We start from the raw sequence: 7,500 nt of genomic DNA, 5'->3' as shown, positions 1-7,500 counted from the left end.
CTTGGGCTCGGCGCGAGGCGTCGGGGTAGTGGACCCTCCCAAACACCACATGCCACGACAGGCGGCAGCCTGCGGGGTTCGGTGCTGGACTCTTCCCTGTTCGCTCGCCGCTACTGGGGGAATCCTTGTTAGTTTCTTTTCCTCCGCTTAGTAATATGCTTAAATTCAGCGGGTAGTCTCGCCTGCTCTGAGGTCGTTGCACGAGGTGTCGCACGCCACACCGCCAGCCGGCTGTGCACGCTACCGAGTAAGTACCGGTATGCGAACCGCCAGGCGACGGGCGCGCATCGCACGTTTAAGGAGGCGCGGCCGGCCCCACAGGCGGCCGCGACGCTCCCAGGTCTGCGAAGCGGGGCAAACGCCGCGCGCTTCAGTATACGTAGCCGACCCTCAGCCAGACGTGGCCCGGGAACGGAATCCATGGACCGCAATGTGCGTTCGAAACGTCGATGTTCATGTGTCCTGCAGTTCACATGTCGACGCGCAATTTGCTGCGTTCTTCATCGACCCACGAGCCGAGTGATCCACCGTCCTGGGTGATCTTTTTCTGAGTTTCCACTGTCTCTTTCAAGACAGTTGCATAGGCGGGACGTAGGCGTGTGGCGGCCCCTGTTCAAGCGTTCTGTGTCCAACGGCCTCACGGCCGATGGGCGTCGTACGGCTCCACACCGGAGCGGACAGGCAGTCGGGCGAAAGTCATTCAAAACCGGCGCCAGGCGCCAGGTGCCGCAGGCCAGCCGCTCCAGCGCTTCAGCGCTCGTACCACACAACATTGGCGTTAGTTTTGAGACGCACGCGTGGTTCCGCACGCGGCGCACGGCTACTGCGAGCCGTACAGGTAGCGTGTTGCGCGACACGACACGCACATCGAAAGACATGCAGTCTAGTCGGTAATGATCCTTCCGCAGGTTCACCTACGGAAACCTTGTTACGACTTTTACTTCCTCTAAATGATCAAGTTTGGTCATCTTTCCGGTAGCATCGGCAACGACAGAGTCAATGCCGCGTACCAGTCCGAAGACCTCACTAAATCATTCAATCGGTAGTAGCGACGGGCGGTGTGTACAAAGGGCAGGGACGTAATCAACGCGAGCTTATGACTCGCGCTTACTGGGAATTCCTCGTTCATGGGGAACAATTGCAAGCCCCAATCCCTAGCACGAAGGAGGTTCAGCGGGTTACCCCGACCTTTCGGCCTAGGAAGACACGCTGATTCCTTCAGTGTAGCGCGCGTGCGGCCCAGAACATCTAAGGGCATCACAGACCTGTTATTGCTCAATCTCGTGCGGCTAGAAGCCGCCTGTCCCTCTAAGAAGAAAAGTAATCGCTGACAGCACGAAGGATGTCACGCGACTAGTTAGCAGGCTAGAGTCTCGTTCGTTATCGGAATTAACCAGACAAATCGCTCCACCAACTAAGAACGGCCATGCACCACCACCCACCGAATCAAGAAAGAGCTATCAATCTGTCAATCCTTCCGGTGTCCGGGCCTGGTGAGGTTTCCCGTGTTGAGTCAAATTAAGCCGCAGGCTCCACTCCTGGTGGTGCCCTTCCGTCAATTCCTTTAAGTTTCAGCTTTGCAACCATACTTCCCCCGGAACCCAAAAGCTTTGGTTTCCCGGAGGCTGCCCGCCGAGTCATCGGAGGAACTGCGGCGGATCGCTGGCTGGCATCGTTTATGGTTAGAACTAGGGCGGTATCTGATCGCCTTCGAACCTCTAACTTTCGTTCTTGATTAATGAAAACATACTTGGCAAATGCTTTCGCTTCTGTTCGTCTTGCGACGATCCAAGAATTTCACCTCTAACGTCGCAATACGAATGCCCCCGCCTGTCCCTATTAATCATTACCTCGGGTTCCGAAAACCAACAAAATAGAACCGAGGTCCTATTCCATTATTCCATGCACACAGTATTCAGGCGGGCTTGCCTGCTTTAAGCACTCTAATTTGTTCAAAGTAAACGTGCCGGCCCACCGAGACACTCACTCAAGAGCACCCTGGTAGGATTGCAACGGGGTCCGCCTCGGGACGCACGAGCACGCACGAGGCGCGTCGCACGCCTTCAGCTCGCCCCACCGGCAGGACGTCCCACGATACATGCCAGTTAAACACCGACGGGCGGTGAACCAACAGCGTGGGACACAAATCCAACTACGAGCTTTTTAACCGCAACAACTTTAATATACGCTATTGGAGCTGGAATTACCGCGGCTGCTGGCACCAGACTTGCCCTCCAATAGATACTCGTTAAAGGATTTAAAGTGTACTCATTCCGATTACGGGGCCTCGGATGAGTCCCGTATCGTTATTTTTCGTCACTACCTCCCCGTGCCGGGAGTGGGTAATTTGCGCGCCTGCTGCCTTCCTTGGATGTGGTAGCCGTTTCTCAGGCTCCCTCTCCGGAATCGAACCCTGATTCCCCGTTACCCGTTACAACCATGGTAGGCGCAGAACCTACCATCGACAGTTGATAAGGCAGACATTTGAAAGATGCGTCGCCGGTACGAGGACCGTGCGATCAGCCCAAAGTTATTCAGAGTCACCAAGGCAAACGGACCGGACGAGCCGACCGATTGGTTTTGATCTAATAAAAGCGTCCCTTCCATCTCTGGTCGGGACTCTGTTTGCATGTATTAGCTCTAGAATTACCACAGTTATCCAAGTAACGTGGGTACGATCTAAGGAACCATAACTGATTTAATGAGCCATTCGCGGTTTCACCTTAATGCGGCTTGTACTGAGACATGCATGGCTTAATCTTTGAGACAAGCATATGACTACTGGCAGGATCAACCAGGGAGCTGCGTCAACTAGAGCTGAGCAGCCGGCCGCCCGGGAGTGTGTCCCGGGGGCCCGCGCGAACACGCAAGCGTCCGCTCAATTATTCTGCAAACAGGAGGAGGCTGAGCTCCCCTGCACAATACACCTCGAAACCCTCTCAGGTCCCGGCGGCGCGCAGCGCCGTCCTAAGTACTTGGTCGGGTTCGAGAGAGGCGCAATCGCCCGGAGTTTGGCGAGTAGACGCTTTAGGTGCGACCACCCGTGCTCCCAACTGAGCTTGCCGCTGCCGACAGAGGCCCGGGAGCGTGCTGTCGTGGCATTGCCGGCGGGAGACAACACGCGCCACCTACGGTGGCCGGCAGCTCCAACGCCAGCGCCACAGAAGGACAAAAGCCCCACTTGGGTGCCGAAGCGAACTCTCCCAGCACAGCGCACGCGCCAACACGTCCGCACAGCTGCGATACAAACCACCTGCGAGAACCGCAGAGGCGACCGAGCAGCAGACGGCGTCGCGGCGCCGAGCGCCGGGCGGCGGCGCATCCTCAGCGCACACAGTCCTCAATCGGACCAGCACACTGCAGATGTCCACCGCGCTTCGCACCGGGCCCGCGAGGACCTACTTTGGCCGCACGGCGCCGCGTGCAGGGTGCGCCGGCGCGCAGCTGCGCCGCCTGCCGCCTCCGTCGGCCGGCGCGCCTGCCACTGGCCGCCCCCACCAGCCGGCTGTAGCGCGTGCGCCCACGCACCGCGCGGCCAGCACGCCGGGAGGCCCCCCCTCACCGGCCGGGGACGGTCCCACCCAGCCACCGCCGCGTATCGCTTCACACCCACATGCCATTCACGTTCGTGGGCATGGTGGGTATCGCTGAAACAACCGGTTGGTAGCTCAACCGATCGTCGCCATCACTGATTCACCTCTAGCGAGAACAACCGCACCACAACCGTTTACCAGTTGTTCATTTGCGTAACGTCACCAGCAAACGTAGACGTCCATCGCCATTTGCAAATTCAACGATTGTTGCATGCCTGTGTCAGGTGTCACGACACACTATGTCTGCCCACATACACGCAACAACATGTGCACGCTTCGCGAACACGTGGAAGGTGGCCCCCGTACGTATGCGATGTCCATTGCGCGAACGACTGTCAACCGGCCTCTGTCGCATGTCGCAGATGTGGAACGCAGTGCACCATGCTATCACGGTGTGTGAGAAGAGACGACTACGTCTGACAACACGCGCCACTACATCAACAGACGGCTCATGCTGATCGCCATCCACGGCATACCATACTGCAATCCAGCTCTTATAGGGAGACGACACGTAGCTGAGTGCACAATATTTGGACCGTATGGTTCGCCGTTGTTGGCGCAGTCGTGGTACGGTCACACATGTACCACGATGTATCATTCAGTACATGAGGACCAATGTGCAGTACAGTGTGTGATTTGGACGTACAACATCAGCGGACAGTTGACACACGCCGTACCACAACGTAGGCTGTGCTTCGCCATGCAAATGCCAATGAACAACTGCGAAGGGCATTGAGCATGTACGTCCTGCTGCCATCCGCATTACAGTGTATAGCTGCAAGGTGTTTAACATGAAGCGATACTCTGGGGACCAGGCAGTGCGAGTAGCAAACTATATTGCGGGGGTTGCAGTTAGGCAACACCACACTAATTTAACGCGTCGTATGACAATTACAGAGCAGGTTAAGGCCCAACGTGTGTTGGGTTAAGGCCCAACGTGTGTTGGGTTAAGGCCCAACGTGTGTTGGGTTAAGGCCCAACGTGTGTTGGGTTAAGGCCCAACGTGTGTTGGGTTAAGGCCCAACGTGTGTTGGGTTAAGGCCCAACGTGTGTTGGGTTAAGGCCCAACGTGTGTTGGGTTAAGGCCCAACGTGTGTTGGGTTAAGGCCCAACGTGTGTTGGGTTAAGGCCCAACGTGTGTTGGGTTAAGGCCCAACGTGTGTTGGGTTAAGGCCCAACGTGTGTTGGGTTAAGGCCCAACGTGTGTTGGGTTAAGGCCCAACGTGTGTTGGGTTAAGGCCCAACGTGTGTTGGGTTAAGGCCCAACGTGTGTTGGGTTAAGGCCCAACGTGTGTTGGGTTAAGGCCCAACGTGTGTTGGGTTAAGGCGCAACGTGTGTTGGGTTAAGGCGCAACGTGGGTTACGTTAAGGCGCAACGTGGGTTACGTTAAGGCGCAACGTGGGTTACGTTAAGGCGCAACGTGGGTTACGTTAAGGCGCAACGTGGGTTACGTTAAGGCGCAACGTGGGTTACGTTAAGGCGCAACGTGGGTTACGTTAAGGCCCAATATAGGTTAGGTTAAGGCCCAATATAGGTTAGGTTAAGGCCCAATATAGGTTAGGTTAAGGCCCAATATAGGTTAGGTTAAGGCCCAATATAGGTTAGGTTAAGGTACAATATAGGTTAGGTTAAGGTACAATATAGGTTAGGTTAAGGTACAATATAGGTTAGGTTAAGGTACAATATGGGTTAGGTTAAGGTACAATATGGGTTAGGTTAAGGCGCAATATGGGTTAGGTTAAGGCGCAATATGGGTTAGGTTAAGGCGCAATATGGGTTAGGTTAAGGCGCAATATGGGTTAGGTTAAGGCGCAATATGGGTTAGGTTAAGGCGCAATATGGGTTAGGTTAAGGCGCAATATGGGTTAGGTTAAGGCGCAATATGGGTTAGGTTAAGGCGCAATATGGGTTAGGTTAAGGTACAATATAGGTTAGGTTAAGGTACAATATAGGTTAGGTTAAGGTACAATATAGGTTAGGTTAAGGTACAATATGGGTTAGGTTAAGGTACAATATAGGTTAGGTTAAGGCACAATATGGGTTAGGTTAAGGCGCAATATGGGTTAGGTTAAGGCGCAATATGGGTTAGGTTAAGGCGCAATATGGGTTAGGTTAAGGCGCAACGTGGGTTACGTTAAGGCGCAACGTGGGTTACGTTAAGGCGCAACGTGGGTTACGTTAAGGCGCAACGTGGGTTACGTTAAGGCGCAACGTGGGTTACGTTAAGGCGCAACGTGGGTTACGTTAAGGCCCAATATAGGTTAGGTTAAGGCCCAATATAGGTTAGGTTAAGGCCCAATATAGGTTAGGTTAAGGCCCAATATAGGTTAGGTTAAGGCCCAATATAGGTTAGGTTAAGGTACAATATAGGTTAGGTTAAGGTACAATATAGGTTAGGTTAAGGTACAATATGGGTTAGGTTAAGGCGCAATATGGGTTAGGTTAAGGCGCAATATGGGTTAGGTTAAGGCGCAATATGGGTTAGGTTAAGGCGCAACGTGGGTTACGTTAAGGCGCAACGTGGGTTACGTTAAGGCGCAACGTGGGTTACGTTAAGGCGCAACGTGGGTTACGTTAAGGCGCAACGTGGGTTACGTTAAGGCGCAACGTGGGTTACGTTAAGGCCCAATATAGGTTAGGTTAAGGCCCAATATAGGTTAGGTTAAGGCCCAATATAGGTTAGGTTAAGGTACAATATGGGTTAGGTTAAGGTACAATATAGGTTAGGTTAAGGCCCAATATAGGTTAGGTTAAGGCCCAATATAGGTTAGGTTAAGGCCCAATATAGGTTAGGTTAAGGCCCAATATAGGTTAGGTTAAGGCCCAATATAGGTTAGGTTAAGGTACAATATAGGTTAGGTTAAGGTACAATATAGGTTAGGTTAAGGTACAATATGGGTTAGGTTAAGGTACAATATGGGTTAGGTTAAGGTACAATATAGGTTAGGTTAAGGCACAATATGGGTTAGGTTAAGGCGCAATATGGGTTAGGTTAAGGCGCAATATGGGTTAGGTTAAGGCGCAATATGGGTTAGGTTAAGGCGCAATATGGGTTAGGTTAAGGCACAATACGGGTTAGGTTAAGGCACAATACGGGTTAGGTTAAGGCACAATACGGGTTAGGTTAAGGCACACATTGTTGTAAGGAAAGGTGTTTTCGGGGGGGGGGGGGGGGGGCTGGTTTGTTGATTGTGATTATCGTAAGTAAATGACTGCGGCATCATCTGATTTGCCACGTCAGGGTGCACCTTTGGCTCATAACAGGCGGCGCTCTGATTCCATGCTTGTGGCAGACCTGTGTCTTTCATTCGTGCCATTGTTTGTGTGGTGTGACAGGAGGCAGTATTGTGATGTTGGGTGCACCCCTGTGTAGGACATGTGTGGGTGTTGGTGGCTTAGCTGAGCAATGGTGGTTGTCGGAAGGGTGGGATATTCTGTTTTCCGAGTGGACCTCCCGGTCTGGTTATGATAGTGTGGATTGTCTAATGTGGCAGAGAGGATGCACTGGGTGTTGTTCCATGCTGGTGCTTAGATATTGTCTGTGTGCCTGTTACAGGCAGAGAGTAGTGCGTGATAAGAGTGTCTGGCTGACGTGTGATTGTGAGCAGAGTCTTTCAGCATGTATACGGACAGTTGTATACATTATCTGTATTCTGATGGCTCTATCTATTACTAATCAGCGCCGTGTATACGTTTAATCCGGTTCCAGTCGAAACTATTGTATCTCTGTACATTAGTGACACGGCGAGCCCGCTATGTAGTTACTCGTCTCGGCAGCTTCCACCGGTGTATGGCAAATGATTATAAGGAATCAGTCTAGTCGTCAATACCGATAGTGTGACGTCACATGTCTGGGGTGGGGGACGCTGCGCCCTTCCGGTGGGTCATGGCCTAGGAAGACTCTTC

General features: G+C 52.9%; 3 non-coding genes across 3 annotated transcripts in view; all 3 read right to left on the bottom strand.

Moving 5' to 3' along the window:
• LOC124579012 overlaps positions 1-196 on the bottom strand; it is a 4,222-nt gene extending 4,026 nt beyond the window's left edge. The window contains exon 1 of the ribosomal RNA XR_006972772.1: positions 1-196. This exon is cut by the window's left edge and continues 4,026 nt beyond it. This is a non-coding gene — a ribosomal RNA (large subunit ribosomal RNA).
• Positions 197-384: 188 nt separating this feature from the next.
• On the bottom strand, positions 385-539 carry LOC124578986. The gene has a single exon (XR_006972748.1). It is a non-coding gene; the product is annotated as a 5.8S ribosomal RNA (ribosomal RNA).
• A 352-nt stretch (positions 540-891) lies between these two features.
• Positions 892-2,801, bottom strand: LOC124578999. The gene has a single exon (XR_006972760.1). It is a non-coding gene; the product is annotated as a small subunit ribosomal RNA (ribosomal RNA).
• Between the last annotated feature and the right edge of the window lie 4,699 nt (positions 2,802-7,500).

This window comes from Schistocerca americana, unplaced genomic scaffold, assembly GCF_021461395.2.
Source record: "Schistocerca americana isolate TAMUIC-IGC-003095 unplaced genomic scaffold, iqSchAmer2.1 HiC_scaffold_285, whole genome shotgun sequence".
Classification (NCBI taxonomy): Eukaryota; Metazoa; Arthropoda; class Insecta; order Orthoptera; family Acrididae; genus Schistocerca; species Schistocerca americana.
This window is presented reverse-complemented; position numbering and strand designations above follow the sequence as displayed.